At 36.7% G+C, this 12,026-nt stretch overlaps 1 long non-coding RNA gene across 1 annotated transcript; it reads left to right on the top strand.

Annotated features, from left to right (window-relative positions):
* Positions 1–2,227: 2,227 nt before the first annotated feature.
* LOC130055170 (uncharacterized) lies at positions 2,228–11,836 on the top strand. The gene is made up of 6 exons (XR_008803443.1): positions 2,228–3,137; positions 3,825–3,970; positions 4,223–4,261; positions 5,777–5,997; positions 8,549–8,613; positions 9,066–11,836. It is a non-coding gene; the product is annotated as an uncharacterized LOC130055170 (long non-coding RNA).
* The last annotated feature ends 190 nt before the right edge of the window (positions 11,837–12,026 follow it).

Here is a 12,026-nt window from a genome sequence, read left to right as displayed (position 1 = left end):
TGGGCGACATCAATCACCTGATACATATGTACCTAAGCACTGGGCATGTGTAAAATCTTTCATAGACGTGGATCCAGGTATTGAATAAGGATGTTATAACAAATATCGTTGTTATTACAGATTTATTTAGAGTATGGCGCCATTAGGCCTACATCTAGACAAGACAGAACGTACATACAACGCCGACGCCATTTACAAAACACGGACAAGTCACGGACGCACGGATGCACGGAAATCGAAAAAATAGTACAAATCACGGATTAATTTTGCACGATGATAGAATTTTCCGTGCATTTTTTAAATTATAAAATCAATTGATTTGTGACTTTGAATATACTTTGAATTGTTTTGTGTACACCCCAGGGAATATGTAGTTAGAATCTATCAGTCACGGAAATAGTCAGTGCATTGTGACGTCATCATAATTGTTTCGTCACAAACATTTGTCCGTGATTGTATGCAATATTTCATTGATTTTTTCATTACATTATATATTTGTATTTTATCATTATTTCATATAAATTCTTCAATTTACAGAATATCCGTAAACTTTGTTATCCATGACTGGGAAGAAAAATCTGTCCGTGATTTGTATGTAATATTTATCTGATTCCTTCATCTCATTATAAACATGTGAAATTTACAGACGGAAGACTATATTTCTTTCATATTACAAGTATTGTATCGTTATTTCATATATATTCCTTAAGTTATGGTATCCATGACTGAAAAAAAATCTGTCTGTGATTTGATAAATAATACAAACCACGGACTCATTTTGCACGGATAACAATTTTCCGTGAATTAGAAAAAGTGTATTATGTCTACTGACTTGTCATTGTATTCTGAACATCTGAATTCATAAAGTGAACAGTAATATTTTGTTCCGGAGAATGCATTATATTTGCAATGCTTATTTGAACAGCGGACGAAATCGAATTTGACATTGCACTGTGATAAAGTTTTACAGATAAAGATATGAAATTGATATTCCGTTTTTAACAAATTTTACGGATCAATAAAATTAAAATCTAGAAACACATTTATTACATCCGTAAACACATAAAATCACGGAAATTGGATAAACAAAAAGTCACGGACGATTTTTTAAAGTCACGGATTCACGGACGATTTTAAAGTCACGGACGATTTTTTTAGTCACGGATAACAAAGTTACGGAAATTCTGTAATAAAATTGTTCTTATTGAAGAATTATAAGAAATAACGATTAAAATAAAATATTATTCTAAAAATTAGTCTTCCGTCTGTAATTTAGTGTAAATTTTGCATGTTTATAACAATTAGAATGACGTCACAATGCACAGAAAATGTCCGTGACTGGTAAATTCTACCTACATATCCCCTACCTACATGCACCCTAAAAAAAAATTCAGACTATGTTCGAAGTCACAAATCAATAGCATATTCTATATTTAAAAAATGCACGGAAAATGTTATCATCCGTGCAAAATGAATCCGTGATTTGTACTATTTTTATCTATTTCCGTGCATCCGTGCGTCCGTGATTGTCCGTGTTTTGTCAACCTCCCAACGCCGAGCTGTTCACTTCATTATCCATGACTACAAGTATAGAAGTCAGGACTAGCCATTACCAAGATGTCAGCAGACCCCAATCTCCAATACTTCCAGGAGTGGCTGCGGCTGACACTTTTGCTGATGCAGGGGTTGGTGGCCTCAGACCATCAAATTTTAACCCTGTTGAGAAATGACATGGGATCATTTCTTTACGTTGAACCCCCCCCCCCCCCCCCCCCCCCCCCCCCCCCAGTCGTGGATTTTTACCCTTTTCGTAGACATTTGACCTCGGGTTTCGGGAAAACATCCGTGCTCAGGGTTACCTAATGGGAACTCTACTCGATAAGGTCTTTCCTGCATGCCTGCTTTCTCTACCAGATTTAAGCATACTGGGTAGAATTTTACCCACCTTTGTAAATTCATCATGATACGTGAATCGGTATGGGGTAATATGTGGGGGTTTTTCTCTTTCTTTCGACTGTCCGTTGGAAAATGACCCGGGGTTAGGATTCCATGACTTTTGGGTCATCGAAATGAACCCGGGTCATTTCTCCGCGCAGATTAAAATTGTTATGCAATACCAACATCCGACTGCGTTTAAAATGGTACCATTTACAGAAATTACCAAAAAAATGACAAAAATTACCGAGAGAGGAGCTAAAATGATCTCAGTAATACATGACATCTACTATCATATTCACATTAAAAATTTTGGTCCCTCCTTTGACGACTTCAATAATTTTTAATTTCGGTCATATCTTTGGTATTTTCTGTGAACGTTTGTAATTTCGGACATTATATGTAACAATCCTACTATTCATTCCACAATGAAGGCCAGTGGGCCTAGATTTTTAATTTGATACACGTATAAACTTAACACTGCGCAAGTTATGTCACGGAATGCAGTATAGGGGAGGAGAAAATATTTGGCTGGACCAGGAGTCAAACCTAGGATCCCTGCATTACTAGTCAGGTGCTCTAACCACTGAGCTATCCAGGTCGATATCCACGGTCCGTGTAGCCCTAACTACTAAATTCCTCCCTTTAATTTGTCTTTGCCGTCGAAGACACACAACCCAAGATTCATTTCACCCCTGGCAGGACAAGAGTAGTCACGGCACCAACTGGTAAAATCTTGCACAGAGGTCCCTGGGTTCAATTCCCGATCCAGCCACAAATTTTCTCCGTGTATGTCTATCTGAGACTGAGTTGGAAAATTACGGTATCTTCATAGTGACAAACTAATGAAAATATTGATCAAATTCGACTGGTCAAGGACTGTTAATATAAATAAATTTGAAACATTGGTCATTGTAATGATTGGTTTCATGTTATACTAAGCTTGTGTTTCAAGACAAGGCTGTCTTTGTTGGTGATGATACTGATGTATATATTTAGAAACAAGTAATGCTTTGATTTTGATTACAGGTGTGGTCTTTAAAAAAATTAATGCATGGCAAGGTTGATAGTGAGACTAATAAATTCTTTCAGCAGAATTCAGCTAGACACACAAAAAAAGACAATCACTACAGCCTTCCAAGAAGATGGACTGCCTCACAATAGTTTCCTTGAGGACTGTCTTGAAATATCCAGAGTTTAAGGTATGCATTTTGTACACCATGAAAATCAGCTTATAGTTTAGCTATTATCTAATTAGAGGGAATTTTCAATAGGGACTGGGTCTTTTCATTTACTGGACTCTTATGTAACAATGACACTGTTCTTCCACCCCTGTTAGATCCACTATAACTTTAAGGAAAATAATTGGATCATCCTGTCCCACCAATATGCACATCTACAAATGAGAATGAAGCATTGCACAAAGTTTCAAGACTATCCGATAAGCCATATAGGAGAAGTGTTCACAAGATTTTGTGACAGACAGAAAGACGGATGAAGTACAAAAACTATGTCTCCCCCTGGAAGAGGGGAGACATAATTAGAATTTTTTTTAGACAGAAAGGAATGAGATCTCTGACACAGATTTTGCTATGAATATATATCATGTTTTGCTGAGTGAAAACATTTTTTTCTTCTCTTTTATTTATGCGTATCTAAGCACAAGGTAATTAATACTTTTCATACTTTCCCAATTTGAACATTTTATGTGTCAATTTTCCCAATTCTACGGACTCTGGACCCAGTTTGAAAATGGTAGGAAAACCCCTGCAAAGACTCAAATATGAAATCATTTTCAATTAGAGGTTAAAACATTTAGTGATGAATTAATTACTGGAATTTATGAGGACTACTGAGACATGTTAAAATGGTGTCATATTTGTCTTCAGATTCAAGAAACGGACTCTATCTGGAAAAGGAAAACAATATCAAAGCTCCTCTGAGAGAAGTTGGCCAAGGAAAGCATTTAGAAGAAAGTGGAGATTCATTGTTTTTACCAGATCCAGCAGATCACAGAAAGCATCTAGTAGGGGAGGTAAATGAAGCATCTTTTACTCCCTATATACAGTGCTTGAAGCTAACTTTTTATGTCACCAGTCCAGCCGGACTGATGGGGTATAATTTCAACCAGTCTGCTGAAAAATTTACTAGTCCAACAGAGTTTTCCAGAAATATTTAAACACATTTCATTAATGTTATTAAAATGAAATTTAGCTCAATATGTCTTAAACAATATTGTAACACTTAAATGTGGGATTTATATTTACAACTCGGATTTGTCTGATAGGTCTACAGATCGAAGCATGCCAAACGTGTAAAGAACAAGGTACGATTGTATACATAAAAAGGCCCAAAAATTTTCTCTCAATAAAATGTGTTTGGAATTAACCTTAATAAGCGTTTTAAGAAAGTAAAATATATGCCAGGTATACTATGTCAACAAAACCAGAATGATATTTCTAATTGGACAGCATTATGACATTTCCTGCCTTTTTATGCCCCCGAGATTGAAGATCAGGGGGCATATTGTTTTTGTCCTGTCTGTCATTCTGTAATTCTGTCATTCTGTCTGAAACTTTAACCTTGCTAATAACTTTTGAACAGTAAGTGATAGAGCTTAGTTATTTCACATGAGTATTCCTTGTGACAAGACCTTTCCGTGGGTACCAACATTTTTTACCATGTGACCTTGACCTTGGAGTATGACCTACTTTTTGAAAACTTTAACCTTGCTAATAACGTTTGAACAATAAGTGATAGAGCTTTGATATTTCACATGAGTGTTCCTTGTGACAAGACCTTTCCGTTGGTATTAAACCTTTTGACCTTGACATTTAACTTACTTTTAATTTTTTTTTACATTGGTCATAACTTCTAAATGGTAAATATTAGAGCTTTCGTATTATACATGATGATTTCTTTTGACAAGATCTTTCTACTGGTACCAAGATATTTGCCCTTGTGACCTTGACCATCTTTGGAATTGGCCATTATCTGGGGCATTTGTGTTTCACAAACACATCTTGTTTTCAAATAAGCCTGAAAACTGTCAAATGCCATACAGATTATTGCTCAGGAAAAGATGTGCGCATTTGTCGAGCAAAATAAAAATGATATATATTGTGTATTAATTTAAGATGAAAAACATACTTGAATATGAATTTGCTCGACGCATGCACTGTATGTTTTCTGATAAGAAAACCACCTGAATTTGTGGATATTTTCATTGAAAATGGCATTTTTGCAATTTTATGCCAACTTCTAGCTCACGTCATATGACACAAATCATTTTGCTGATCAAACTGAGCAGATTTTGGGTTTGCTAATCCATTCCTTATTTGAATGCCAGGGTTTGAGCTCCAAGTGAAATCATCGATATTTTGGGCCAAATTACTTTAGAAACTGTACCTACTTCTTTCATAAGTATATTTTGCAAAATGATGCTTTAGAAAATTAACTCATCTGACTGACTAAAACAAATGTCAGTCAGTCAGCCAGACTTTTAACCAGTCACGGAGTGACAGGCATACATTAATTTTGAGCCCTGTATATATTGCCAGACAAGTAGTCCAATCAGATTATAAACTTTAACTGAAAAATTTACAAGCCCATTCATAAATTAGAGACCGGTGGCAGTGCAATGTTTCTCACCAATGCTACAATCCCTAAAATTATGCTATGTCAGTAATTCCCAAATGTCACAGGCATCAAACTTTCAATATATACATAAATGAAAATTGTAAAACTTAAATTCTGTTGGCAAAGTTCAGCAAGAGAGGCATACATTTTGTTTCAAATCCCCTTATATAATTACATGTATTCATTTAGAATGTTTTCTTAGTTTCCAGGATTAAGCCAGCCAGTAGATGAGACTATTATATCAAAAATACATTTACTTGTACACGAGGGCACACAAAGCGTTGATGAAACAAAAAGACATTTCCGTCTGTTTGTAAAGGATACTATTTCACCAGGGAACACCATCTCAGAATTTAACAGATGCTTTTACCCCGCCAATAAGGATGTAAGAAATCACATTTACAGGGCACCGAGATTTTGCCAGTAAGTTCTAAATTTTTAGGTCACCTGAATTCATTCAGGTGACCTATTGCTATCTGTTTTTGTCCGTCGTCGTTCGTCGTGCGTTAACATTTGAACATTTTCAGCTTCTTCTCTGAAACCCCTGAACCAATTTCAACCAATTTTGGCATATAGCATCTGTGGGTGGAGGGGAACAAAAATTGTGAAATTCGTGGTCCCTGCCCCCTGGGGCCTGAGGGGTGGGGCAAAAACCATCAAAATGAGTGTAATTTTAAAAAATCTTCGTCTTTACTCCTGGACATCAAGAAGCCAAACTGTGGGCATAATTATAATGAGCGTTGAGCCCTCTACCAAAAATGTGAAATTCATGGCCCCTGGGGCAGGGCTTCTTGTGTTAGGGTGGGGCTCTATTGGTCATATAGTGAAAGTGTAGAAATTCTTTGAAAATCTTCTTCTCTGTCTCTGGGTATTAAGTAGACAAACTAATAGCATGGTAATGATGAGCAAGGATGCCTCTTTGTACCCCATGCAACAAGTTGTGGGGGGGTATACTGGAATCGGGTTGTCCGTCCGTCCGTCTATAGACGCAATGGTTTCCGGGCTCTAAAGCATTATCCTTTCCACCTACCGTCACCATATCATATATATGGACTACCCATGGGATGAAGATGTTCCCTATCGATTTTGGGGTCAAAAGGTCAAAGGTCAAGCGCACTGGACATTGAAGTAGCAATATGGTTTCCGGGCTCTAAAGCGTTATCCTTTCCACCTACAATCACCATATCATATATATGGACTACCCATGGGATGAAGATGATCCCTATCGATTTTGGGGTCAAAAGGTCAAAGGTCACGCGCACTGAACATTGAAGTAGCAATATGGTTTCCGGGCTCTAAAGCGTTATCCTTTCCACCTACAGTCACCATATCATACATATGGACTACCCATGGGATGAAGATGTTCCCTATCGATTTTGGGGTCAAAAGGTCAAAGGTCATGCGCACTGGACATCGAAGTAGCAACACTCAGAAAAGAGGTAGTTTATACCTATTACCAACACCCTTTGGGAGATTGAGGTAAGCGGGGGGTATTCTTAGTGAGCATTGCTCACAGTACCTCTTGTTAAAAATTGTGAAATTCATGGCCCCTAGATCAGGGGTTCTGTTGCTAGGGTGGGGCTCTATAAGTCATATAGTGAAAATGCATTATTTCTTTGAAAATCTTCTCCTCTGCTGCTGGGTATTAAGTAGACAAACTAATAGTATGATAATGATGATCAAGGATGCTTCTTTCAAAACTGAAATTTATGGTCCCTGGGTAAGGGGTTCTGGTGAAAAGGCGGGGCTGACCACATAGCTATTCAATGTTTCTTCCATCCAAAAGTAAAATTCTTATATTTAAACACAAACCTAATTCAAACATTGGAAGGTTGTTACATGATACTCAGGTGACCTATAAGGCCCCTGGGCCTCTTGTTTTTTTCTCAGGCTCAAATGTGCTTTTCTGATCAAAATTTGTTAGTTGTCTGTCGTCGGCATAAACTTTTCACATTTTCATCTTCTTCTCCAGAACCACTGAGCCAATTTCAACCAAAACTTGGCACAAAGGGGAGATAATCACAAAATTAGGGTGGGGTCATTTAAAAATCTTCTCAAGAAGCACTGGGCCAGAGGACCTGAAATTATCATTAAAGATTCCTGACCTAGTGCAGATTCAAGTTTGTAGCTCACCTGAGCTGAAAGCTCAAGTGAGCTTTTCTGATAATTTTTTGTCCGTCGTCTGTCTGTCTGTCCGTCTGTCTGTTAAACTTTTCACATTTTCGACTTCTTCTCCAGAACCACTGGGCCAATTTCAACCAAACATGGCCAAAAGCATCCTTGGGTGAAGGGCTTTCAAGTTTGTTCAAATGAAGGGCCATGTCCCTTTCAAAGGGGAGATAATCATAAAAATGAAAAAATAGGGTGGGGTCATTTAAAAATCTTCTTCTCAAGAACCACTGGGCCAGAAGAGCTGAAATTTACCTGAAAGCTTCCTGACGTAGTGCAGATTCAAGTTTGTTCAAATCATGGCCCCTGGGGAGTAGGATGGGGCCACAAGTGGGGGGGGGGTCAAAGTTTTACATACAAATATAGGAGAAAGCTTTAAAAATCTTCTTCTCAAGAACCATTGGGCCAAAGAAATTGACATTTACATGAAAGCTTTCTGACATAGTGTAGATTCAAGTATGCAAAGGGTAGTTTGGGCCATAATAGGGACTAAGGTTTTACATGGAAATATATATGGAAAGTCTTCAGATATGGGCCAAAGTGACTCAGGTGAGCGATGTGGCCCATGGGCCTGTTGTTACAAATCATGGCCCCTGGGGGTAGGATGGGGTCAAAATAGAGACCAAAGTTTTACATGCGAATATATAGGGAAAATCTTTAGAACTGGACCAGGGTGACTCAGGTGAGCGATGTGGCCCATGGGCCTCTTTGTTAACCTATATCTTTTATTTGTGTGAAGATATTCAAACATTAAGAACAGACATATATATATATAAATCTTTTTTTCTTTCATTTTTTCATCCAGGGTAGTTTAGAACTGTGTGCATTGGTTTTGGAAGAATTTGGACTGTTTAGGCTAAAATCCATTATGTAAGTTCATCTTTGTGGTGCACAAATTCCATATGATCATTTCAAATAGTCAACATTGCTTCTATTTTCAATTTGAAATTCTACATGTATTTTGTTTGAGAGATGAAAACAATCCTCGAAACATTATCACCGTTATCTTTAATTTTCCATCATACTTGTGTCAAAGAGTTGAACTTTCTTTACCAGTAATTTTATATTGACTTCGCATTGTGTGATATATAAAGTTTTTATGATTTTATTTTCTGTCTAAGATATTCAATATTTAAAGGAAAAAGATAATGGTAGGAGATGGTAGGATAAATTCTAATTATTCAGAGAAACTTGATAAATACTGTGTTTGAACTTATATACTCGATAACACAATAGAAGAATGCAATTTACTAGTTAAACTTTGATAGGATACTAAATTTAGGATGAGCCAATAAGATTATGTCTTGTTTTTCATGTTACAGGATTGGACAGAATATGAACACACACATCCAATACTTCAAAGATATTATGTTTGTGGAGGCAGAGATTTTGATTGCATCCACTGTTTAGAATACATCCTTAAGGGAAGCAGACTGCCGCCTTTACCCAATGATATAATGATTAATCATAACTATATCTGTTTTGTACCAAATAGAAAGACCATTGATTCAGGTCATTTTCAAATCCACTGGCATACATTGTACTATACATGCAACCTTTTCAAACTTTACATTTAAGATTTTGTAAAGGAAATATCTTAATGTTTCACATGTTTACCTTTCACTGTGCTATGTAATTCATTATACCTGCCATTATTCCAGTCTTCCTGAACATAATTTGTTTTCTGCAATTTCATTGGCCAAGAGGCTTAATCCTGGGTTATCAGATTGAGCATTTATATTTAGTATCCCATTGATTTTGTCAGCCCTATATAAGGAGCTGACTCAGATTTACTCACTCTGCTAGGTTAAAGAACTCTAAGGTTTGTACTTTTCACATGAATTTCGTGTTCGCCTCTTATCTTTTACATAGAGTAGGAAATGAACATAACATTGAGTTAGGGAACAATTTAGATTTTACATTATAATATGTAAATACCTTAGCAGAGTCAATTTACTTGGTTCAGGGTAGTATCAGATATTACTTTTTCAGAGTTTAAGTGTTTAGGCTATCTCAATGTTTCTATAGTTAGCCTTGTCCTATGTTACTTTTAGATGTATGGAAGCCTTTTAGTGTTATAACACTATATTTATGCTCCCATTCAAAGAAGAGGGGCATATTGGTTTGCACCTGTTGGTCGGTCGGTAGACCACATGTTGTCCGCTTAATATCTTAAGAACCATTCACTTGATCGTAACATATTTCATATGTGGGTTGGTTATGAAAAGAAGAGGACCCCAATTGTTTTTCGGGTCGAAATGTCAAGGGTCAATCTACTCTGGACATAGGAAGACACTGCCTGCTCAATATCTTGAGAACCCTTTGCTTGACAGACATCAAACTTGGTACACTGGTACATCTCAAGGAGTAGATTTGAGGTCACATGGTCAGAAGTCAAGGGGTAAACTGGACATAGTAATATATTGTCTCTTATGTTTTAAGAATTATTTGCTTGATTGACACCAAACCTGGTACAGCATAAGGAGTAGATGACCCCTATTGATTTTTAGGTCACTTGGTCAATCCACTCCTGACATAGGAAGATATTGTTTGCTCAATATTTCGAATTGATGATACTACTATCAATCAAATTATGCATGTGTATAACCCTTTTCAATTTTGCACCATGGGGGCTTATATGTTTTACAAACACCTCATGTTTTATAGTTTGTGAAAGCTTGTTAGGGTCATAACTTTAGATTTTCTTATTATGGTACTTGCCCGTCAGAGACTGGACATATTATGGTATGTTGTTGTCTGTCCGGACCTTGTAAGATGGGATACAGACTGAACCGTAAGCTCCAGAATCTTACAACTTGGTACATTTGATCACCATAAAAGGAAGATGCTTATTGTTTTTTAAGGTCAAGGTTGTAGGTTCACTTAATAGGAAAACCTTGTTTGAGAAAATTACAGATTCTTGAACTGAGTATTTTGAGGAAACATTACATAGAAAGTACATGATTTGTCAAATTTCTCCCAATATTCAACTGAGAACCTTATTCTGCAGAGTATTTGTATGGGTATGGAAAATGTGTATGTGGTTATGATTTTGATTTTTGTTTAATTTTTTTTGTTGTTGAAAATTACAGGTTTAACCGAGTCAGTTTTTGAGGAAATATACATGTATTAAATAAATGACGGTTGACCTTTTAACTCATCTCACAGTTTTGAAGCTAGGGTCTTTGTAAATAACTTCTTTGGTGTTTTAGAATATTTACAGATTGTTGATCATGGTCAATTTTGGGGAAATATTTTCCGCAGAGCTCTAGTTGTCTATCTACCGGCCTCCTGTCACTTTTAAGTTTAGGAGCTTTTATTCATGGAAAGAAAGTATGTGACAGCCTGATGATGGCTGATACTATTTAAAGCCTTTTTATACGCCCGTCTTAAGACGTTCCATATTATGGTATGGCGTTCATGTCCGTCCGTCTGTTAGCTTTTTCGTGTCCGACCCGTAACTTAAATACTACAAGGCCTAGAATCATCACACTTTGTCTGTAGATACATCTTGGGTAGAAGGTGTGTCGCACATTAAAACCAGGTCACTGTGACTTTTCATTAAGAAGATATCCGTCTGTCCGTCCGTCTGTTAGCTTTTTCGTGTCCGACCCGTAACTTAAATACTACAAGGCCTAGAATCATCAAACTTTGTCTGTAGATACATCTTGGGTAGAAGGTGTGTCGCACATTAAAACCAGGTCACTGTGACTTTTCATTAAGAAGATATGGCCATATATGGCAAAAACTTGTCCGGCTCATAACTTGAAAACTATTAGACCTAGAATCACCAAAATTGGTCAACTAATGCATCTTAGGTAGAAGGTGTGTTGCATCCTACTTTAAGGTCACTGTGACTTTTAATTAAGGTGATATAAAAAAAAATGTTTTAATGGGTACAATCTATACTGTTAACAATATGTGACGGGCGTATCATGTGCCGTGACGTTGCACTTTATTCTAGAAATGGCATCAGAAAAACACCCTATGTAACCTTTTCTGCTTGTACTCATTTATTTTTATTGGAAAACTTATTACTTGTTATCAGCTACTCTAAAACAATATTGACTTGTGCTATAATAAATTTGTAAACTTTACAAGTTTTTTCATTTCAAACAAGGTGTTGAACAAGTTGTTGAACATCATCTGGGATTCACAACCAAACAGGTACAACATGGAAACAGTGTGTTCCATGATTTCTGTAGTGTAACAAGTCCAGCTGATCCCAAGTACACTGTACTATTGACAACGATTGTTTTTGATAAGCACAATAGAAGTTCTAC

Source organism: Ostrea edulis, chromosome 5 (genome assembly GCF_947568905.1).
Source record: "Ostrea edulis chromosome 5, xbOstEdul1.1, whole genome shotgun sequence".
Lineage (NCBI taxonomy): Eukaryota > Metazoa > Mollusca > Bivalvia > Ostreida > Ostreidae > Ostrea > Ostrea edulis.
Note: the sequence above shows the minus strand (reverse complement) of the source record. Positions and strands in the feature narration are given on the sequence as shown.